The 24,879-nt window shown below is 42.0% G+C and overlaps 1 long non-coding RNA gene across 2 annotated transcripts; it reads right to left on the reverse strand.

The window, feature by feature from the left end:
• Nucleotides 1-1,034: 1,034 nt before the first annotated feature.
• LOC149920354 (uncharacterized) lies at nucleotides 1,035-23,126 on the reverse strand. Of its 2 annotated transcripts, none has more exons than XR_016471924.1 (3): nucleotides 20,273-20,724; nucleotides 6,889-6,957; nucleotides 1,035-2,417 (listed from the first exon to the last, which is right to left on the reverse strand). It is a non-coding gene; the product is annotated as an uncharacterized LOC149920354 (long non-coding RNA). The 2 variants fall into 2 exon arrangements; XR_016471929.1 differs by lacking the exon at nucleotides 1,035-2,417 and adding an exon at nucleotides 20,732-23,126 and having other exon boundaries at nucleotides 6,792-6,957; nucleotides 20,273-20,547.
• Nucleotides 23,127-24,879: the final 1,753 nt, after the last annotated feature.

A 24,879-nucleotide genomic window follows, 5' to 3' on the forward strand; every position in this document is an offset into this window, starting at 1 on the left:
CCTTTGATTCTTTGTCTCCAATAAATCTTAATTTCTGTCATCTTAGGTTTTGTCTCTATGGACATGACATTAAAACATAGTTTGTTATTTTCTGCCAAGGATAAGGAATTATTTCCTTTCTTACACCTGGAGAGTCCAACAGGGCAGGATAACCAAGTCTGGAGATGAGACTATTGAAGTTTAATGCAAGAAAATATGTAAGAATTTGGAGTGTTTCAGAATATAGCTTATTGAAATGGGCTCTCATAGTTTGAATACAGCCCTAATTTCCACGAATATCCCATGTGAGGGCTCCTTTTCTGGGACACAGCAAATAGCCTTCCTTTGCCACAGTGTCCTGGTGGGATCTCCTCTATGCCCCACTCATACTGGAAGGATAACCGTGTGGATAATCAGAAGGGGAGGAAATACTATGCTGCTGTGTAGGAAATTCACTACTAAATCATGTGTATATTTTGTGTTATCATAGCTATGAATGTGTGTAAGTCCCTTTGGACATCAAAGCTTATATTATCTTCCTGACAAAGTAACAAAAGACTCCTAAATAAATGTTTACTACATGCTTTACTGAATAAAATCATTTCAGAGATGAGTTTGAAACTTCAGCATTTGCATGTCCACCCTTGTTCAGTGTTCCCAAGCTTGCTCACTCTGTTGAGGCTAGAGCTCAGTCCAAAATAAAAACCAGTCATGCAGTCTAGCAAGTTTTGCATATCCAAACTTCTCCATATATCCTGATTCACCACTCAGAGCATTCAACATCTTTGTGGGTTCATCCCATCACCACACCACACTGGTCTATGAGAACTGCCTACATTATCTTGGTGCTTCTGGGTCTAGGCTATGTAGAATCAAAGGGTCACAGAATCATTAAGGCTGGAAAGACCACTAAGTCTATAAGTCCAACCATCAAACTATGCCTGTGGCCACACTATATCATGTCACTCTACCCTTCACTTGAAAACCTCCAGAGATGGTGACTCCACCACCTCTCCGGGCAACCTGTTGTAAATTCAAAACAAACCACTGACTCTAGAGAAAGGTAACTGTACACAGTGAAAGTCAGCCTTAGACCAGGTCTTTTGTCCTTGTCTTTCTTTGGCTTAGTGGCATAGAAAATACACCCTTTCTATTAATTACAGAGTGAGCCTAGGGTGATGTCCTTGTCACATGGAAAGCACAGCTCATTGCTTATATTTAGGTAAGATGAATCCAGGCCCTTCTGAAATGTTTACAGTGCCTTTTATTTATGGTTTGAACCGGAAGACAGCAATTATGCATATTCCAGATGGAGAAAGATGTTCAAAGGGACGCTTGGCTCTACCAGGAACTGTGCTGATCAGTTTTTCTGTTTGGCTATTTGGTTATTTCTCCCACAGAAGGAGCAGGAACTCTTGAAGGATTGATTTTCTTTCTTCTGCTATTTCCAAGAGACTGCATCTCTTTGAACATTTTCAGTCTTTCTAAAGCTGGGCCTACTCTTGATCCAATAGAATTGAGTGGAAGACCCACAGGATCAGACTCTTATCTTGGTGTAAATTTGCACAACCTCTGCACTTCAGAGAAATTTTCCTGTTTTACACCTCTTGCAGGCTGTAATCCACAAGCTCTTCATAGGAGGCGGGACACCATGCTGCCAACCTTGGTTAGTAAGTTCCTTAATTAAAAGCAGGCATTAAATAATCTTTAGCCTAATGTTTATTTCTCCAGGCTGATCTGTTTACACTGCTTGTTGCTACTCTGCACCCTGTCAGCACAACGGGAAGCCACAGTGAGGCCATTCCTGCAACGTGGCTGATTTCAGTGCCTGTGCTGCAGCTGGAAGACTTGGGTGCCTTTGCTCTCTTGAAAAAGTGCAATCTCTTGCTTAGGTGGGGAGGTTTGGGATGAGACAACCCTGTCTCTGTGTACAGATGGGGGGATGAGAGGCTGGAGAGCAGCCCTGGAAAGGGATTTGTGGGTTCTGCTTGACAGCGAGTTGGATCTGAGACAGCAGCATATCCTGGAGCTAAAAAGGTCCAAGGATGCCTTGGGGTGCACTGCATAGCCCAGCACTGCCAACAGGCAAGGGAAGGGTCCGTCCTGTTGTGCTCTGCTGCTGTGGCCTCACCTTGAGCAGTGCCAGTTAGGGTGCCACAATATCAGGAAGACATAAAGCTGTTAGCATCCAGAGAAGGAAAGATCTGGAGGGCAAGGTGTGTGAGGAGCAGCTGAGGCCCAGAGAAGAGGAGGCTGAAAGGGGGCCTCATGACAGACTACAGCTTCTCAGGGCCTGCAACTCCTCATGGCAGCCTTCAGCTCCTCATGGCCCTAAAGGTCCTCATGACAACCTGCATCTCATCATGGCGGCCTGCAGCTCCCTTGTGGGAGGTGATCCTTGTGGGTCCCTTCCAAATCAGTATTCTGAGATTGTGTTTCTGTAAAATAAAGAAAATTATGTGAAATGTCAAATATGACTCCTCTGCTGAGTAGATGCTTCTCCTCTGTTCTGCATCCTCATACCCAGTGAGCAAATTAGACCTCAAATGTCAGATCCATGACCAAGCAAGCTCCTGGTCTTTTCCAAACTGTAGTTAAGCAGGTGATTCCTACTGTCAAAGAAGGGCTGATCTCATGCTACAACCCTTCCCTCAGCTGCAGTCAAAGAATCATAGAATTGTAGGATGGCTTGGGTTGCCAAGGTCCTCAAAGATCATTCAGTTCCAACCCCTGCCATGAGTTGGTTGCCACCCACCAGATGAGGCTGTCCAGGGCCCCATCCAGCCTGGCTTTGAACATCTCCAGGTATGAAGCATCCACAGCTTCTCTGAGCAGCCTGTTCCTGTTCCTCACTGCTCTCTGAGTAAAGACTTTTTTTCCCTAACATCTAATCTAAATTTCCCCTCTTTTAGTTTAAAGCCTTTCCCCCTTGTCCTGTCACTGTCAGACTGTCTAAAAAGCTGTTCCCTTTCCTCCTTATAAGCACTTTCTAAGTACTGGAAGGATGCTATGAGTTCTCCTCAGGTCCCTACCCTTTTTCTGAGCAGTTCATTTTCGTTTCTTGAAGCCTTCTGAATGACATTCATTCACTATTATGCTTATAAAGAAGGGTCTGGCAAATAGACTTCTTTCTGCCTGTAGATGCCAACTGACAGAGCCACGCTGTCTTAGGAAATAGTCCCCAACCATATACTGACCAAGCTACACGGCTCCCTCACAGTGAAGGAAGAGGATTCCCACTCCAGAGTTTGGAGGATCAACACTGTAAGGTTCTTAACAATGTTTTTCAGGGCATCTAGCCTGAATTTTGAAGATTTAGTTTCCTAGAAAACCATTTCTGAGTTCTCTGAAAATAATGACATTGCAGAGGATTCTTTCCTGTGGTCATTGGCATAACATGCTCAAAACGTGGGCCAGGTCCCACAGGGTAACTCATCCAAAGCTCATCTCTCTGCTTGTAGTTCACTATTCCAGACATGACCGCACTGCTCCCTGTGCCCTTCTTCACCTCTGAAAGAGGGAATGGCAGAAGATGGTCTCTTTAGCATGTGTCATTTCATCTTTTTTCTCCCAAACTACATTTATGATGTTAAAACTCCCACAAAGGCATCCCTCCAGCTGATGCACAAGATGAGAAAGACTTGCATCATTCTTATACAAGGAGATTGGAACCAAATGATCTTTGTGGACTCTTCCAACCCAAACCATTATATGATTCTATGCAAAGACAACTCCTGGTCAATTCATAATAAGGAATGGAATTATTAATACACACATTTAGATATATTGTAAAAGAGCCACTTAAAAATCAAGCTTGTGGCGCAGTTCTGCCAGGGGTGGGTTCTCAAATGTTGAGTTTATTCTTTTAGGAAAGTCACGCTGTCATAACAAACATCTCACCAAAATAGAAACAATACCCTGGGAATCTGAATGTCACACTGGAAAGTCATCTTCCTGGCAGAAATTTGAAAAGTGCTTTGAAGATGCAAAGAATAACATTGCTAAAAGTATTTATTCTCCTTTTTTTGTGCTTTATGATGATGAAATTATTATTATTATTATTATTATTTTGATAGCAGCGACATCTTCTCCACACTTGGGAATTAAAAAAAAACATACAAGAAAGACTCTGTGATCTCTCTGCTATCAGTAGAAATGTAAACAGTGCTGATTTATGTATAGATTTTTCCATAGCTCTCACCGCTGTGGTATCTGAATGACTCTACAAGCATTTAACAGCTATAATCCTTTTGTGAAACAGTGAGGTATTGGTATTTATGTTTTGCCCAGAGGGAACTAAAGCACAGAGTAATTCTGAGTTAAGTAACACAAAGTGAAATAGCAAATTAGATACTGAATGTTCATTTCTTGAATCCCAGCTTACTGTTTAATCTATTAGATGATATCCGGTACCTAAAAAGAAAGAAGATAAGGGTTTTATATGGAAGCTGTTTGGTGCAGTTTTCTGGTCTGAGCAGTACAACTCAGATAAGATTATCACAACTTCAGCCCCAAAGCTCTGGAAATTGTAACTTTTTCTGATTCCTTTGTTCTTAGGTATAATCCATTTTGTCCCAAAGCAGCTTTTATTGGGCAATGAGTGGCTTGTGTGTCTCAGCCACGTTCTGTTCCCATTAACTACATGAAGACAGGCAGATGTAGGACCGGTTTCAAAAAGTTTGAGATGCATCTTTTACACTATAAACCATTTCTCCCCTGGAGAGGAGGTTGTCATATCACCATTCACTTTTAGGATCAGTTGAGCGTCATAACAGAATCTGGCTGTAGATGAGACACCATTTGATGTTCAGTGAAGAATCAGTCCAATTACTCAGTCTGAAGACAGATTTAGGGCTGGTTCATGTTCTTCACCTCTTATTTTGTTTCCAGCTAGGCTGGGACATCTGTCCTGCAGCCAGAGCTTTGCCTTATTTGGGTCATGCGTTGCACACAATCCAAATGCATGTTGTGCTTTATATCAGCATAGGATATATCTATATATGTTGATAGGATGGGTGGATCTATTTTCCCCACGTCCTACCACAACCCACCCCACTGCTCTGGGTTGATTTGCACCCCGCAGGGCTCTCAGAGCAGCCCTGGTGCAGGAAAACATGAATAGACCCTTGATGGGACTTGAATTCTTTGTTTTAAGGTGATTTAAGTTAAGTTGATGAAACCGTTCCTATCGTTATGGTGAATTCATATTGACTTTCCAGAAATAAACTGGGAATGACAAAGAAGTGATAAACCCATGTCATACACACTGAAGAGAGGGGAAAGATAAAATAGACTAAATCCCTGGATACATGGCTCAGGCCAGACCAAAAGAAAAAAAAAAAAGTATTTTTCCTTTGTGCCTTTTGCTAGGAAAAGCACAGTAATAAATCATCCTGTCAAGATATCTCGAACAAGCTTTGCCAGCTCCATTTAGGTGATGAGGGTTTCTATGAAGAAAAGAACGGGGAGCAGCTTTCTTATCCAGTGTTCCCCATGTTATCTCTCTATCTGTTTACATGGTGGCTGTCATCAGAAGTGCCCTAATTTTTATGATGGAGGACAGGCTGACCAAAAGCAGATAAGTCAATTGGAGTCTCCTAACAAGCTGCTCCCAGCTGTTCTGCATTGGAGAACGTACAAGAAGAGACGGGGTTTGGGATGGTTGGTATTTTTGTTTGCTTATTGTACTGTTGGTTGTTTTTTTTTTCCTTTTCTTTTTTTCCTGAGGCTTTTAAGAAGTTTTTAGGTCTAGGAGAGCTAAAAGGAGATTTTCCTTTTGTTCTAAACCCACCTAGCAGGAAGACAATTTTCTTGGACTGTAAATCAGGATGTGGTGGGAGGTTCTTAACCACTGAAGCAACCCACACAAAGTGTTTGTTTCCACACTTAGGAAACAGTTATAATTGAACTCTTCCCAAAGATGCAATTTAGAAATGATCAGGCTCTCCTGTGTTGGGTAAGCTTTCTTTGTGATTTGGCCATGGTTTGAAGCAGTCATAATGGGGATGAGGTTTCTTCCAATGCATGTGTAGAAAAGAAAAATTAAGTCCTGGGCAGGACAGAAAAGCATGACTGAAATATCTGTTACAATTGTGGAATTGCTCTAGACCCAGTTGCTAGCAGATATGAGTTTGCTGGGGAAGAAATCCCTTGCACTCCCCTTCTCTAAGTGCTTGTTGCAGACCACTGCCAGAGGCAGAAAAATGTAATAGAGGGAATGTCAGGTATCACATAAACTGGGATTTCTACACTTTGTGCTTGCAGTCCTCTAAAGGAAACTGCCACAAGCCTGAACTTGGTCTATCTATCAAATTCACCCTCTTTTCTTTGTTCTAAGTGTATGCTCTGAGACACTGATGTCTGCAGAGCTGTTATGCCCTCTGTACAATGTCTGCAAACCACAGCTCTCAGGAGCCAAGGAAAATCCCTGTACCACTCACAGTTTTCATTCCAGGCAGGATAACTGAATCTAATCCTGCTTTATTTTCATATTTGAAGGCTACAGATCCATTAAGGAAAATTATGGGCCTTCAAGCATCTTGCCTACAGCCCTTGCCTTTGGTGTAATATCCATCAATATGCTCCCTAATTTCCTTGTATTTGTCTGATGCTGCTTCAAAATTTAGTGTCTCTTGTAGAAAAAAATGTTCTGAGTCATCTTATGGTATGAATTATTCCAATGAATGTTTCAATGTGCATTGCACAGAGATGACTAGAAATAAAAACACTGCAGGGATACCTTGCAGACTGATGAGTAAAGGGGACAGTAAGTTCAAATAGATAAATATAGTGCATCGTGTGTTCCTCATCTGTGCTTCATGTGTCTCTGTACAAAGGCAGGGCTTGAAATTGTGTCCGTGAGAAATAAAGCTACTTCCACAGTCAGGAATGAGTTCTCCTCTTACTCACACAGAGGAGAAAGCTTAAAGTTGGTGGGATACATCAAAGGCAGATGTCTGGACCTTGGTGAAACGTATCCTAAAAAAAAATAAATGGGATGAATAATAAAGACTTAGAAAACTGTTAAGTATAACAGGAGCAGATACATATTTTGCTGTACTTTGACATACTTTAGATGGGTGGCAGCAGGCAGGGAGGGGATTGTCCCCCTCTGTTCTGCCCTCATGAGGCCCCATCTGGAGTATATTGCATGACTTCATTGCGATCTTCCAATGTTTGAAGGGAGCTTACAAGCAGGAGGGAGAGCAACATTCAACACAGTCTGATAGCGATAGAACAAGTGAGAATGGCTTTAAACGAAAAGGGGAGATTTAGATTAGATGTTAGACTAATTATTCAGGAATTTTTTACTCAAAAGGTGGGTTCCCCATCCCTGGAGGCATTCAAGGTCAGCTTGGATGGGGCCCTCAGCAGCCTGATCTGATGGGTGGCAACCTGCCCACAGCAGGGGGCTGGAACAGGATGGGCTTAAAGATCCCTTGCAACCCAAGCCATTATATGATTCTACATACCCCATGCACATAGAGACCTTATTCCTCCTTCCCTAGTTTATACACAAGGAAAGATGCCCATTCCCCAGGTGCTCCTTATCTTAACTCTGGCAGGCAGAGATATACAGCATCACCAGAGCTGAGGCAGTGCCAAGCATAGGCAGGAAGAAGGAGCACAGCCCTATCTCTGCATCCTGCTGAAGAGAACAATACAAGCAATCTCTTCCCAGCTTTGTAAAAGATAGTAAGACAGAGACATAGCAATACCTGGAAGAACAGAATAAGATTTGGCCAGCATACTATTGATTCACAAGAGATCATGAGAACAGTTTGCTCATAAAGAAGCTGTACCATGTCAAAAAATCATTAGTGTTGTCTGGTACTGTATACATGTATACATTTCATGACTAACCTGGTATCATAGCGTTTCTTCCCATCAACAAAAATTTGTCCATGGTAACAGCCAAATACAGCTACATCAAAAAGACCCCTCAGGGGATGTAGGAAGACTCTAAGTTTGTGTTCAGCTGAATATTTGCCTAAGCATATGTAAATTACACACAACTCTCATGATGGCTACATTGAGTCTAATGGAATGTCCTGTATCAAAAACACCTTGAGAATATTTTTTTTCTGCAGTTTCTTCTTAAGAAGATGGGAAAAGATGAAAGAACAGCAAAAAAAGATCTTAATTCATACAAGCCCTTAGTTGTGTACACTGCTTTCAGAAGATGTTCATGAGATAGAAGGCAAAAATTTCAGAGATTGATACAGCTTGAGTGGTTGAGATATATGACTGATTTTCTCAGAGGAGGTATATCACCAGGGGACATCCACAGGATCTGGGATACAGACTGAAATAAGAAATACATCTATAAATCATCTGGAAATGGAAGAAAGTGAAAAATGAGGTGACATTTATGTGAAGGACATTCAGTTATTAGGAATCCTAAAGAGGAAAGTGGCTGCAAAAAGTCATAGAAAGAGCTCATCTTGCAGAGTGGTTGAGGAATAAAAATCAAAGGCACTAAATGCTACATTAAGCAGCTTGACATAACATCCTGTTTTCCTACAAAGTGGATCTCCCTGAAATACCCCTTGGCACTTAGGAAAGAGAGGCAGGTGCCATAAGTGTAAGTTCTATGAAAATACCCGCTGAATGTTCTGCTATGATTAAAAAACATGTAGGAACAGCTATTACGAGGAAGCTAATGCTGGAGAAGGGAGAGAAATCTACAGGATACGTCACTAAAAGAAACACGGAGTACCCAGAGAACACGGATTGTTCATTCCTATAATGACAGAATCAGAGCTATTACATGACGTTATTAAGCAGAAGGATGAGAAAAACCTCAAACTTCTGCTTTTCCACAAAGTCTGTAATTCAGTAAAGGAAATCCTTGTCAGCAGACATTATGAATACAAAATATTGTATTGCCAAGGGAAGAAGTGCTCATCAGAGGATCTTCAACACAACCTGTGGCTCAACATGTCCCTAAGGCATAGCCCACAAGGCAGCAAAGAGGTACTGGGGCAGTATTACTACCCTCTGGTTTTATTATTATGCTTCTTTGCTGAGCTTCCATCTAAGGAGCAATGTGGAAAAGTTACAGAGGTGGCCTAGATTAGCACAGCAATTTTACATTCTTATGTGCTTGTAAAACAGCTTGAAAAGTTTTCTGTTCAACTCCAAACCACCAGCATGGTCTGTACAGTGACCAAACCTCTGCTTTCTTTCAGCACTTTTAGCCCTAGAAAACTCAAGGGCTTCTCAGGCAAATCAAAGTGCTGTAGAAATGCAAGGTACTTTGTCCCTGCTGGTGTGAAAAACTCAGGCAAACACAGCAGGCTGAGGGAGAATCACTGGGTTTGGGAGGAATCTCTGGGAATCATATAGTTCAACCCCACTGTGAAAGCAGGTTCCCTAAAGTTGTTACACAAGAAAGCATCCAGATGGGTTCTGAATATCTACAGAGAAGGAGAATCCACAACATCTTGTATCAGTGCTCTGTCACCCTCAGAGTAAAGAATTTTTTTCCTCATGTTCACATGGAACTTCTTGTGTTTCAGTTTGTTCCCATTGCCTTTTGTCCTGTTGCTGCACACCACTGACATGAGCCTGGCCCCATCCATTCGACATCCAGCCTTTAGATAAGTGTTGATAAGATCCCCTCTCAGTCTCTAGGCCAAAGAGCCCCAGGTCTCTCAGCATCTCCTCATAAGGGAGATGTTCCAGGCTCTCAGTCATCTTTGTGATCCTCCTCTGGAGTCTCTCCATCAGTTTCCTAACTTTCTTGAACTGAGAAGCCCAGAATTAGACACAGTACTCCAGATGTGGCCTCACCAGGGCAGAGTAGAGGAGTAGGATCACCTCCATCGCACTGCTGGCCACATTCTTTCTAATGCACCCAGAGGTATTATAGGCCTTCTTGGCCACTGCTGGCTTGTGGTCAACTTGTTGTCCATCAGGACACCAATGTCCTGGTTGTACTGGAACAAAATCCTAAGCCCACTTAAACTGTCTGGTCAAAAATATTTTGAGGTGGGACATGACAGGAAGGAGTTTGGTCTCAATTTTCCATTTTTTTGTCTCATTTCTTGCTGCCAACAACTCTATGATACATCTATTGTGCAAGTAATAAATGCCAATTATACATTAAACTAAAACCAGGAGTAACTGAACAATGCAGACTTGGCCAGGAAATGCCTATTCGTTGACATTCCAACACATTTGCACATAAAACCTACAGCAGACAGTAAAATTAACTCTTCTTCAACCTCTCTTGCCCCATGTCATGGTTGGCCATCGTCCGTTTGAAATTTGTCTCTGCAACCCAGGAGACTTCTTGTTTACATACTGACATATTCTCTCTTTTATCTCTTGTGGTGGCTTAATGTCTCATTCCCTTTTGGCTTCACTGTATTTCTGATTCAAACTTTCTCCATATGGGGCCTTTCAAATATGAAACATCTCTGACCAAGGCAGTTTTCAATTATTCAGACAATGAGTAATATTTCAGCTTTTGATTTTAGTGGATTTTCGTACTCGATCCCAGCACTTGGATCACTGGGACGGGACTTACAGTCTAAGAAGTTCTCAACATATTGGTCCCATTAGGATTCCATCTGCGTCTGGTACCATCTCTGGAAATGTCTCTCCTCCCAGCTACCCAGTTTAGTTCATGTCATTGACTTCTGTTAACATGCCCTTGGTTTACCCTAGAAAATGGCTGGGATCAGCATCACACCCTCTAGTCCTTCTGTGGGAACAGCCTTCTGTCTGTCCTCTGGGATATTCCCCAACCCCACCCTATCTCCTTTTATATCTTACAGTCATCTCTGGAGCCACATAATGATCATATTTTTATTGTGGTCCAGGAATGTAAGTGAATGTTCCTGAGAAATACTCATCATAGTGTGTGTGAAAGCTGCTATTAGGGTGAAGACCCTCCTCCTACCACTGACTTTCCAGACCCTCACATATTGTGGAAGTCTCAAGGCTAAGAGGAAAACCAAAACTTATACTCAGGTTGCTCTCAGGGCAGGAATGCTCACTAAAAATTGGAATGGGAAAGACGAAAATGGTATGGGGGCCAGACCAAGTTCTTCACAAAACACCTCTGATTGCTCTAGCAGAACTTTCTAAGAGTTTGTAACACTTGTGTACAGACTACTAGCAACATCATCAACAGCATTTACAAGATATACACAATGGCACTACAACAGTCTGCTCCAAATGCTGAGGAAATATCAGTTTGGATATTAGGAAAAAATTGCTTCTCAAAAAGAGTGGTGATGCACTGAAACAGGCTGCCCAGGGAAGTGGTGGATTCACTGTCTGTGGGGGAGTTCAAGAAAATGGTAGGTGTTGCAATGAGTTATGTGATTACTGGGCACGGTGGGGATGGGTTGACAGTTGGATTTGGTAAGCCTGTGATCTCTTCCAACCTTAATGATTCCATGGAAAATTTAGTAAGAGATTCCCTGTTCCCAAAGAGCATTCCATGTACATCACTGCCAGGAAGGATGTGTCATCACTTCCATTTTATGGGCAAGGGCTGAGAAGATATAATAGGGCAAAAGCACACTAAAATCATCTATCATAGAATCACAGAATCATGGAATTACCAAGGTTGGAAAAAACCTCCAAGATCATCCAGTCCAACCATCCACCTACCACTAGTATTTCCCTGCTAAACCATGTCCCTTATTACCACATCTAAACATTTATTGAACATTTCAAGGGTTGGTGACTCCTCCACCTCTTCAGGCAGCCCATTCCAGAGCCTGACCACTCTTTCAGAGAAGAAATTTCTCCTAAGATCCAACGTCCATTGGTGCAACTTGGGACCATTCCCTCTAATCCTACTGCTAGTTGCACTGTAGAAGATGCCAACACCAAAATCCTTTGGAGGTCAGTGGTATCTGAGTAGCGGTGTGCTGAGAACTTCAGACTCTACTTTCTGAATAATTTGGTGATTGCTGTAGAACATGGTTTTTTTTTTCCCCACTGACACATGATAAAATTAGGTCTGCAAGGTGTAAGGTGCTTACAGGGGGTATGTGCAAAGATAACCTGCCAGAGAAAAGATGTCCACAAGAACAGAGACCTTCTTCCATTAGTCAGGCTGGAAGAAGGGAACACGCCTTAACCACCAACATCATCTGCTCCTTCTTCTGCTTCAGCATCAGCATTTGTCTCCTTATTGCTAGATTTAATTGCTTAATTTCTGCTCAGAGAACACTTCTTGTCCCATGATAGTAAAGCACTTGCCAGCTTGTGTCCTAGGGAGGAGCAATTGGAACCTTGGGCATGAAGGAGATTGGGAGCAAGTCTCTTCTTAATATCTGGTAATGAGATCCTGGTTCACCTCCATGAAGAAGGACCAGTGCAGAAGTACACATTATCATCTAGTATATCTTGGATACATCTAGCAGGATGCATCCATCTGAGATTCAGAGCTTTCCTGTAGGATTTGGTACCACAAGGAACCAAGCAACCAACCAAAAGCTCCTTCTTACGTCTCATTGGCATGAAGTCTGATCAAATTATTGACTGCAGCAGATATTAATGTTTGGTGTCTAGCAGCAAAAATGTAGCATCCTCAGGTCTAGACAGTGGCTAAGAAGCAGTTCTGACTGCTATGCCCACTAGACAATTACTAACATACTCAGTTCAGATCTGGCAAAGCGTCTTAGACAAAATCATAGACTAGTCTTTGTCAGAGCTGGGAACAAAATCTCATCCCTTGAGATCCAGTCTGGTTCTTTAACCACATAAATAAACTTCTTGTATTATCTGCACCCCTTTTTCTTGAACTCTACTCGTTGTATTTTTCATACCTACTTTGTTTCTGATCATAGGGAAAAAAACCCACCCCCTTTCAGATTCATATTGCACCAAACGAGAAACAGATTCATGATCTAAGATCCTTAAAGCCTTTCCTGTACTAAACATCTCTGAAATATGTTCTTTGCATGTCCATTAATTACAAAGATTGTAAGATGGGAATTTTAAGTATAGTAATAAATCTATTCAGCTAAATCATGGCGCCGAGGATTTCAGCCAAGCAGGGTTTTATGCCATTAGATTACAGTAGAAGTTTTCCGAGACAAGAGGAACAAGCCAAGACTTCAGTGTCTTCAGTGATAAGGTAGTGAATGTGATCATACCTTCTGCAGTGTGTTTCCACTGGCTGCAGAATTATAGAATCACAGAATCATTAAGGTTGGAAAAACCATTAAGATGATCTAGTCCAAACATGAGGAGGCAAAGAGGAGGCAAATGGTCTAAAAACACTGCAGTTTGGGCACCAAGGGGCTGCAGGTTGTCTGTGAAGTGGTTTTGACTAGCTAGGGACTAAGAGATGCCCTGAAATCAGCTGTGAGAAATTAGTAGGTAGAACAGAGATTAAAGAGTGATCTGAAGAAGTGGAAAGCTATGGCCAGTCAAGCCTTAGTGAAGATACAGTTCTGCAGTCTGGACTTTTCATACTGTTCACTAGTCCAGCCCTTGCATAAAGGCACACTTTATTATATGTTGTTGGAGCGAAATACCTTCATATACATCATATAGACATTGGTATACATTTTTTGTCACTTCTATGGTGGCTGTCATCATATTCTCTCTTGCATTTTCACCTCTCCATGGGGAATGAGCATCAGGATAGCCTTTCCTGTAGCTTCCCCCAGGCCTTCCTTCCCCCAACAGTTTAATTATTTTGCCTACAAAATTCGGCAAGCTACGAGAGGCAGATGATATTCTTCATCTTTCACAGTCCTTCATGTCTTTGTGAAAAGAGAGGCTCTGGAGCACCAACTGTGCACATTGCTGTTTCAACTTTCACCCTTTTGCCTTCTCTTGGAAGGAAACCTCTCATGAGCGCAGTATTAGATGCCCTCCTTTCTCCCCATCCTTACTCTCTGACTCTTGGCGTTTTCCATCTGTGCTATTTCAGCCACTCTGCTGTGTGTATTTCCAGTCTGGTGGGGATGAACTATAAAAGGAATCTGACTATCCTCCGTCCCTTGGCGCACAGCCTTGAGCTATACACAGCTCAGCTCAATCATTCCACGCATTCCTTTCTCTCTCGCGGAAGAGAGTAATTCATTGCAATGGCTTTTTTCACCATGCCCTCTCAAGACAGAAAATTCTCCACTTCACAGCTGCCTTGACACGTAGGTCTTGGGATGAGCTTATCTTAAGAATCTGGTGTGCGGGGAGGTTTCATGGCAGCATCAAATAATAAACAGATCTTGAAAGAGTATGCAATGAGCACACAGCCAAGAAAATGCTCTGTGTTCCTTGAGAGAAATTTCCACCCTGGTCTTCTTCCTGCTGCCATTAAATACACGGTTTGAACTAACCACACACAGATGCTCAAATATCAGCATTTTTTAAAACCTGCTGCACTTATCATTCAGTGGACTATGATCCACCTTACTACAAGAAAGACATTTAGGCACTGGGGCAGGTCTGGAGAGGGGGCAATAGAGCTGTGAAGGGTCTGGTGCACAAGTCTGAGGGAACTCAGATAGTTTCAGGGGAGACCTTATTACTCTCTACAACTCTCTGAAAAGAGGTTGTGACAAGGTGGGTGTGGGCATCTTCTCCTACGTAGCAGCAATAGCATGAGAGGTGATAGCATCAGTTGCACTGGAGGAGATTCAGGTTGATATTAGGAAACATTTCTTCTCTGAAAGAGTGGTAATGCATTGGAACAGGCTGCCTAGGGAGGTGGTCCACTGTCCCTGGAGCTTTTCAAGAAAAGGGTGGATGTCACACCAAGTGACATGGTCTAGAGCTGTCAGTAGCATGGGTTGATGTTTAGAGTAAATGATCCTGATGGTTTTTACAGCCTCAGTGATTCTATGATTCCGTGATTCTATGATCCAGCTGCCTTTCCTACCACTGTTTCTGATGAACTTATGCATTGTTATTCCCAGTCAAATGCATGAGGACACATTGCATTAAAGCCATCTCCAGTTCCATGGGCAAGGAGTAGCCACAGTCATAGATTTTATCTGCAGAAATTTGTAAGGTGCAAACTCACAGAAGCATAGTGATGCCAATGGGTTGTCTTGAAATTGGGTCTCAGGCTTAAGATGCCTGATTTTTAAAGGCCCAGGCAGGCTTCAAAAGCCACAGTTTTACTGAAGCAAGTCAAAGGGACCACAGAGGGGCTGAGAGCTGCTCCTTGGGGAGCTCCAAAAGCCACTTGGATGTGGTGCTGGGCATCCTGCTCTGGGTGTTGGGCCAGATAGACAGAGAGATGCTTCCAGCCTCAGCCATACAGTGATTCAAGCAAAGGAAGTGATTCAAGTGAAGCATTCCATGAAGAAAGGCTTTAGAGCTGGCTCATTCTTAAGCATAAATTACATTTTCTTTGGTGTGGATGATCAGGGCAGTAGGACTGGAAAAACTCAGAGAGCTGTTATGGTTCAATACTGACAGCATTTTGAAACAAAAACATGGACAAAATAGGCCAGAAAAGCCTTCTGAGAGTAACATGTCTCTTTCCTAGAAGATAATCACATATATTTATCCACTCACACACAGTGGTTTTTGTGTGTTCGGAGTGGTAACTGAATGTGTTACGTAGCAAACACACGTCATCTCTATCTCTACAGACTTAGTTTGCTGGGAATTTGGAAAGACCATTAAAGCATCGAGCCTTTATGATCTTCTGTATTTCAAACTACAGATAAATATTTAGCTTATGCTGTGGGCAGCTTCTGGAATGTGGTTGTTAGCCTTGCAAGGATGTGAACACTTGGTTGGGGTGCGAGGGCATAGCCTTGATCCAAAGGATCTTGTAATCAGAAAACGAACTTCTTGAAACAGCCTTTCCACCATGAATTGACTATGCTAGGTATTCCTGTGAGGATGTCCTGGAAGAAACCACCCCTCTCTAACACAGAAATATGACCATGCATTCTGAGCTGTTCACTGAATAAAAGATGATGGGATTTCAAACGAGAATCTCAAGCAAGGAAGGAATATTTTGTCTATTTTCTGGTCATCTATTCCAGAATTATGGAGCACATCGTGTTTGAAGAGTCCAGTATGAGAAAGCAAATATCTTAATTTCCATTTGAAGTGTGGAGGATGTGTGTCCCTCCCTGCTTTGCTAGATTTGTCAGAGCATTCAGCATGTACTCAGAATTTTGGTGACTTCAATGAGAAAAAGCTTCTAGGAGTCTGCTCAAGTGATGACTAATTAATCACAGACATACTAATCTAGATATTTAATGCTGTAGTTTCAAGCCAAATGTGACTGTCATATTCCTTACTGCTGACTCTATCTCCTTTTCTTTTACAAAGTTGATCATATGAAGTCTATGAAATAATAGACTATTAATTTAAGGTTCCAAGTTTATTGTCTGGAGATAACACCACCACTGATTTATCTCACTGATACTTGAAAATTCTAACATTTAGTGTTATACACCAAACTGTTTGGTATCAAGGGAAAAAGAGAGTATCTGGGAAGACCACAAAGTGCCTGGATTTGCAGACCTTGCTCCAAGGACAGTGGCTGTGTTTGAGGGAACTGGATCTCCAGGCAGTGCAGGATCTGTATTTATTGCCTTGTCAAAGCATTTATTACCATCACATACTTTGTGGTCTGACTTTTATAGACAACGTTTAACATGAGTTAAATAAATTCATCAGTGATAGAAGAACACACAAGAATCTGGCCACAAAACTGGGTACTGGGTATCGTGCCTTTCGACAGAAGTGGTTACCAGATGTGTTATCTGTTATTCCACAGTGAAAACAAAAGAGGCAGCAAAGAAGTCGAGTTGGGGACTTTTTCCTAATGGCAAAACTTACTTAATTGCAGCAGTCCTGTTAAAGGGATTAGTACGAATATTAGGAGAAGCCTAATGCTCAAGAAAAGTCATCTTGTACTCAAGCCCTGGCTTTGAATTGGCATTTATTGTAGCAACTGGTTTCAGGTTCCTTATCCAAGCAATATCCAATTCATGCATTGGAATATGGCAAATGAGATGTTTCCTCGTAGGTTTTGTGGAGCAGACCACAGCTAGAGCTTTCCTTCACACTTCTTGATTTCAGCCAATGCCACTGCTGACCTACGCTGTCAGATAGGCACATTATTCATTATTATATTGGAAATGACTGGGTAAGCATTAGCATGGGACAGATGTTAATTTCCATATATTAGGATGCCATTTAGTTTAGATAAGAGAGATGAGGCTTGCATAAAAGGCAGTTTAGCACGTAACCTGATACCACTTCTATATGGACAGGACAATACACAGAAATATGGAACACGTATTTTGCATCAAAAAATCTCCAAAAGTAAAAATAAAAAAAAATCCTCATCAGCCACTGTTTATGGATGAGCAAGTCAATGAAACATGCAAAGAGGTGCCTGAAGGGTACCTAGCAGAGTGCATCGTTGTACCCTATGCATGATGGTAAGCACAACCCATCCAGCAACCCTGCACTGCCATTCTGCAAACTAACAGTGCTACCAGTTCAGAATCGTGGCCAAAAGCCAAAAAAGGCTTTTACTCCATTAAAGGAAATAGAGATTTTTAAGGCTGTAAAAAGGCTAAGGTCAAGATGACCCGAAAGTCTGGAAAACATCAGAATTTTCCCATAGTATGGTCTTCAGCTTCAGACTTTCTCTGAGTTTTGCATCCAGACTATACACCATTTTGTAGACTCTCTTGTTACATATGCACGCATTCTCTTCTTACAGCATCCACATGGGTGCTTCAATTGTTGCACCATCCTTTACTCTCACTCTGGCAAATAAAAAGCAAAGATTTCTTGCCATTCATTAAATAATTTTAACCTTCTACCTTACTTTATATCCCTCCACGGACTTCTATTTTTTAGCTCAAAATCAAGCTGGTTTCCTCACATCAGGGCTCTTCTCAAGTTACGCTTATGTCTTACATCTTTCACCTTTTGGGACTAAATGTGCAGGTACCATTTATATAGATCTATTTGTTATGCCCTACACCTTTGAGCAAATTATTACGTATGGGCTTGGAAGATCTGGTTCAGTTTCTGTTTAGAATCATAGACTCACTAATGTTGGAAGAGACCTCCATACTTCTTGTGTGATTTTACTCCACACAACAGTTCCCCAATAACATAAAGAATATAATCCCCACTATTTCTAACAACTAGTTACGCCTATTTAGTCTGTGTTTGTACAATGTCTCATACAGCAAAGCTTCTCAGTGACCTTAGATGAAGTCTTCAGACCCTCTTAGAACCTAAAAACAATGACATTTTTTGGAAAATCAGTTCTAGATGGCCAATAATGTGAGTTATTGTGCTGCTGAAAAGAGTTCAAAGGTACTTTCCTGCGCTGTAGGCTATGGTGGATAAACTATAGTCAATAGAGCATGAAGGCCTATTTTTTGTATAAAGCTGGAGCAGAAGACCTTGGACTCCTGGGGCTTTTTTTTTTTTTTTTTTTTTTTTTTTTTAAACTTACATAATTTCTTTCCACTCATAATCTGATCATCTCAGTGTTCCGGAAAAAGAACAACCAACCGGTGCAAACAATTACTGCCCCACACAGTCAAGATTGTTTTCATTTACTCCATTACAGCACAGACGAGTCAGAAAATAATTCTTAGTCATGAAACTAATGCCGCATGAAGGGAAATTCCCGGGGAGTGAATGAACGAAGCAATATCTCAACATCTGGTTTTTTTTTTTGGTTTTTTTTTTTAAGTGCTCTACAACAAACGTCTGCTCAACCTTTTTCAATGATTTGTCATCATTTTAATCTGAAGTCACCATTTCACCTCCACGTTCTGCTGTGCAGCCAGTACTCACCTTACCTGTTCAGTGTCAAAAATACCAGGGTTATTTTTGCTGGGAGCAGTAGAAGGTCAAGATTTCCCTTTCCTTCCAGCCCCAATTAGTATTGGAAGGAAATGGTTCAGAACCTCCTGATGTAATGAAAACCTCACTTAACAGGTTCCTTATTCAAGTGTGGGTTGAATTTATTTCTAATTAAGCAGAATTCGTATCTTAACATCACAAAGAAATTTGGCCAATATAAATAACATTATTGAGACTCAGTGTCTTTCTCCATAGGAAGAAAGGTTTTAAGTTATTTAAATATACTCCAGAAAAACCTAGAAAAAAATGCAGGATTCAAACTGTCATTAGAGAACTGCAAATGGCTCAATGCCCAGTCTTTGATCTTTGTTTATCTGCTGCTCAACAAGTGCAAAGACAGCAAAAACACCCTTTCCTATCTCCTCTGGGAAAACCTGAGGATATGTTTATTGAAAGAACCATAAAAAGTGGGGCTTCCTGAATCTTTCTCAACACCTATTTAGAATGATTAGGTTGGAAATCAATGTGCAAACAGCACTGGAATCTCTTAGATGTGGGCTCCTGTGGTTTCATTTTTCATCCTTCTGGCTTTTTAAACACTACCACAAATTAATGAATACATAACCGTATGTAAACCATTACATCCCACGTTACATTTCATCACTTCTGAACACTTTGAGTCCTTAATAGTGAAAAACAGCAGCTGCCTCTTACAAGTAACTGCTAGCATTCAAAGAACACAGACATCCATGGAGTGACCAGGTTGACCCAGGGACAGTTGTAGAGCCATTTTACGGATGGGAAATAGAAACACAGACAACCAAAAACAGAATCTAATTAGGGTTTGAGTCATCTTGGATTCTCCTTGTAATCAAAGCAGAGAAACTTGCACTCCTCGGATGCAATTCACCTTCCATGGAAGCAGATATCAGATGAATCAGAACCTTAAGGCACACATTTCTCTCCACTGACTATGAAGGGATTCATGGGTCTGTACTACATACAGCACACATCCAATGCTCTGTGTGAGATATCACATACACACAGGTTTGCCCAAGACCTGACAACCAGTTAGCCACTGCAGCAAAATCTGAGGCTCATTTGAAAGACATTAATTTAACTAACAGTATAATTAATAAATAAATAAGGATAAAAGGAGATGGGAGGGAAAGGAAAGGGAAGGGAGGAAATATAGCTGGTACTCTGGTCTGAATTCTGAGTACTTTAACTGAGTCAGACCTTGTTATTCATCATTTTTAAATCTCTGTAGCAACGGGAAGCCTAAACATTGTGAACTACAGGATATGTAGAAACTTTCTGCTGCAATAAGATTGCCAGCCACAATGAAAACTATGGGAGATCTCTGGGGGATGCACCTCGTGCTTTGTGTACCAGGCATGCAGGAGGTGCAAGTGATTTCACATCCCACAATATGTTGCACAAAGCGTGGAAGCCTGAAACACCATGACTGGAAAACTTGACCCAAAAATATCCTGGAATTTACCTTTTGTGTTACTTTTCATTCTCACAGTGGCTGCTGCCCTTCTGAGTTGAAAACAGCAATGGAGCAGCTGGATGGCTCTTCACGCTTCCTCCTGGCAGGAGGAATGGAAATCTGACAAATCCCCAAATGATTCAAGACTTGAGACAAACGGTGTGAACTCCAGGACCTGAATACAAACCATACCCAACTGTACCAGAGGCAAAAGCTGTGGGTTTTAGGAGAAAGATGGCGGCAGCAAGAGGGTAAGGTCATTTATATGGTCATCATTTCAGCATCTAAAGGGAGTCAGTAAGAAAGAAGGGAACAGACTTATTAGCAGGGTCTGCGGTGACAGGACAAGGGGAAATAGTTTCAAACTCAGAGGAGAGATTTAGACTGGATATAGGGAAAAAGCTTTTTACAATAAGGGTAGTGAAGCACTGGAACAAGATGCCCAGAGAGGTGGTGGATGCCACATACCTCCAAGGTCAGGCTGGATGGGGCTCTGAGCACCTGGTAGAGCTGTGATGTCCTTGTGCACTGCAAGGGAGTTGGATCAGATGGCCTTTAAAGGTCCCTTCCAAGGCAAATGATTCTATAATTCTGTGAACTGCAGATGATCTGTTGGCTTGGTTGTCTCAGGGCAGTTCAGCTGTGGTCAGGTGCCTGTGAGAAGAATCATCACCCCAGGTGATGTTCATCTGGGGCAGTTGTTCTCATATCCTTATCTCAGGAACTGTTTTTTTTTTTTTTTTAACTCTTTGTTGCCTGGATGGCTTCAGCAAGCACAGCGTGGAAAGCTGCAGGAGCTGAGGGAATTCCCAATGCTTCTGGAGTGAAAACACCAGAAAGCTTGAAATGGCGGAGTGGTGCATTCAACTGAAATAAGGAGTTGAAAAAAAAGGCTTTCTCCTCACCCTGGTGTGAGCTCTGCTCTTTGCTGGAAAGGTCCCATATGGGTTCAAACCAGGAGCTGGAGAAATGCTCCAGTGATGTCTTCTTTCTCTATGATTGGTTAAAACTATACCAACCCCTACCTCACTGGAACACACAGAAAATCAATTAATATAATTATCTTTTATTACTGTCAGTTACCTTTCCTGGAGGTCTCTGCTTTGGAAACTCAGTTTTACCATGAAAATTTCAGGCAAATGAGTCAAAATCGGGTGCCAACAGCCCTATTTAGGTATTCTGAGAAATACAATGTCATTCAAGGAAGTGTCAAGATTTTTTTCTGTGCCAGTAGAAAGCAGAGGTGCTCAGCATCTTTGCAATACTGTCAAATTTCAAGTTTCTAAGTATAGATTTTAAAGACTAATTTAAGAACACCATTTTAAAATATCAGTCTAGAAAATTCTGTGGTTTAAGTTTTCTTTCCTTTTCCACAGAATGTAAAAGGTCTGGTGCAGTGACCTTTGAAATACTGGTGAATATTACATCTCCCAAGCAGTTATATTTCATGGGGAGTTTGTAGTAGAGACATCAGAGGCATTTGTTTGAATTTGTCAAATGTCAGTTAGATCATGTCCCATTTCCCTCAAGAAGAGAGCATCTAAAAAATTAAATATCCACATGTGTAAATTCCTTCAGGATGCAAACTGTGGTTCAACTTTTATTGCATAACAAAGCTGGAATAAATAAATACATATAAAAATATACACAGTTCCTTCAGTACTATAAAATGTTAATTTGGGAACATGTCATATAACCATGGGTTTCACACACAACCATGATGACAATGCTTTCTTCTGCGTTTGAACAATAGACTATAAGAAATGTGGTAATTTTACCAGTTGCTCATTGATCCACCAGTTGTCATTCGTTTTCATTCAGTTATTCTTTTATACGGTCTCACTGCTGGTAGGAAGTTAAAAACAAAAAATAATAATAAAAAAAAGGTTAATCTCACTCATAAACTTAATTATCTCATTTTAGGATCAGCTATACTTGTTAACAACCATTTTTAAAAATCACCATGGCTTTGATTACAGGTGTGAGTTTTCAACAGCTACCTGCTGAGCATCTGTATTATCTTCAGTAAAATGACATGTTTTCCCAGGCTCAGATATTTTAAGACATACTAAGACTCAATTTACATCACTTTTTCCAAACAAGCTGTCCCATGGAAAGTCCCCAGCTGCAAAGGTTTCACACACAAAAGAAGTGATGAACCGGTATTTGGCAGCAAACCCAACAGACCATTGTAAAAATTAGACTCAAGAGGGAAGAGGTGGGGGTTTTTAGCTTAAAAAACACTGACCAGCTTATGTTACCCCTCCCTGTAAGCCTACAGTCTTGCTGCACAACCAGTTCCATTCTGAAAAGAAACCTTACTTGGTAACACAGTTGTGTATACAAAAGAATCCTGCCACACATCACAGCTGCAATGATGCATCCTGGGCCTGATCCAACACAAGCCAGCACTGATGGAAAGACCTGCTCCATGTTCTTCTGTGATTGCACATGTTCATTGGGCCAGATGACTTGACCCAAGGCAGCCTCCTGTTCCTTCCCTTCTGAAAGGACATGCACCCAGGTGTTAATCCAACCAACTAAGAGATTCCTTATCTATTGCCAAGAGGTGGTAGCATGAGGAGTGTTTCCAGTAGGAATCATAGTATTATTAAGGCAGCAAAAGGCCTCTAAGATCATCCAGTCCAACTGTCCACCTACTGTTGCCTAATACATGTCCCTCAGTGCCATATCCCCATGGTTCTCTGAACACCTCCAGAGATGGTGACTCTACCACCTCCCTGGGCAGCCTGTGCCAATGCATCATCACTCCTTCAGAGAAGAAATTTTTCCTAATATCCAACCTAAACCTTCCCTAGCACAGCTTGAGGCCATTCCCTCTCATCCTATCAAAGGAAGACAAAGTAGGAATCAAACCAAGTCCTACAGATCCAACTGCCTTTGCACCAACAGCCACACAAACAGCTCATACTTCCAAAGAGTTGTAATGACCTCAGAACAGCAAGCAACGTGATGAGTTCTAAGCAAATGAATCTGAAGTATGGGAAGAATTTGTGAAAGACAGGGAAAGCATGCATAAATCTAGCTGGAAGTTCTTTGAGTTTGTGCAACTTGTATATCTGGCTCAGCTTTTGTCAGCCTTTGCCAATTTGAGGTGAAAGTGTGAGTCAATGGTTTGCTTAGGTGGCTTGCTCCCTTCTGACCTTGCAGCAGGAGCACAGCCCAAGGAAATGTGGTAAGAAGGAGCAATTCTGAGAAAACAAAGACTTTCACAAGATGATTTCTCTTGGCAGCCACAATTTCGCAGAGAGAAAGGCTGTTCACTGCTGACACATCCCAACCTCCTCACAGTTTGGAGGGGGACAGGAGGACGCTGGAGTTCTCAGCAAAGCCTGACATGGACCCATCTCATGCTAGAGAGTGCAAATAATCTTTTAGATGTTTTCAGAATGAAGAACTCAAGTGCTCATCGCTTTCAGGCCTTTTCTGTTGCTCTTCTTCAGAAGTGGTTATTTAGATATGACAATGATGGGTTGGTAGTTAGATTTGATGAGCTTAGTGGTCTTTTATAGACTTAATGATTCTATGACTCAGTGCTACGCTTCAGCCCCATTTCTGTAAATGAAGTCCTAGGCTCCACTAGACACAGACGTGAGATGAGATCAGCTATGGCTTGAAATGAGGTGCTGATAAACACAACTAAATCGAAAGCTCCTCCGCAGCCTCAAAGGTCTCTAGATGAGACGGAAAGCGGAACACACCATCACAGCAGAGGAAATGAAGAAATGGAAGCAGCCTATGCAATGGGAATCTCACAGCTGAAGGAAACTCCGTATCGTACCTCTGGTTGCTCACCCGGAATTTTGGCACCTGTGTCATTCATCTCAGAGCACTGCAGTGAGGGCAGCAGGTTTGGGGGATGTTTTCCCCCTCCGCCTCTGCTGACGGGGGATGTACCAACCACAGCTGGCACTGTGAGACAGTGAGCCCTCACTGTGTGCGAAGGCGGCAGCGGGTTGGCAAATACGTCTTGACCTTCTCAGAATGAATCTCACACGTGTCCCTGGAGGCGTGTGAGGCCAGATTGTATGAGGCCCTGGACAGCCTGATTGGGTGGGTGGCAGCCCTGCCTATAGCACGGGGAGTTGGAGCTCAATGATCTTTCAGATCCCTTCCAACCTAAGCCTGTCTAAGGTTCTATTATTCTATCAGGGGAAGGCACACTGAAATCCTGCCAAACCTTTGACAGCAGCAAGTCCTCTCAGTCAACTACAATTGAGACCACCCGGAAAACCTCTAGAAAGTAGTGTCCATGCTACTGATCACTTTTGCTTTCAATTACAGTCTTTGCCAAGTCCCCGTCCCCACCCAGCTCACACACCATAAAGCACCAAGACATCAACAGCACTGCCGTAATGGGTGAAGTGAAACCTAAATATCTTGGGTATTTATAACCAGCTTCGATGCTTGGCTTGGTTGTCTTCATACTTCTCCATCATTCATAGCTCCACCGACCTGCACGAGCTGAGGATGAGATGGAGCTTGCCCCAGCCATGCTTTTGGCTGCGGTGTTGCTACCCTTGCGGATCCCCCTCCAGACAAATGCTCCATTACTTCAAGGTGGAAATGGTTTGCAAGCTCTTTCTGAGCTGATG

This window comes from Phasianus colchicus, chromosome 1 (assembly GCF_987193195.1).
Source record: "Phasianus colchicus chromosome 1, bPhaCol1.hap1.1, whole genome shotgun sequence".
NCBI lineage: Eukaryota > Metazoa > Chordata > Aves > Galliformes > Phasianidae > Phasianus > Phasianus colchicus.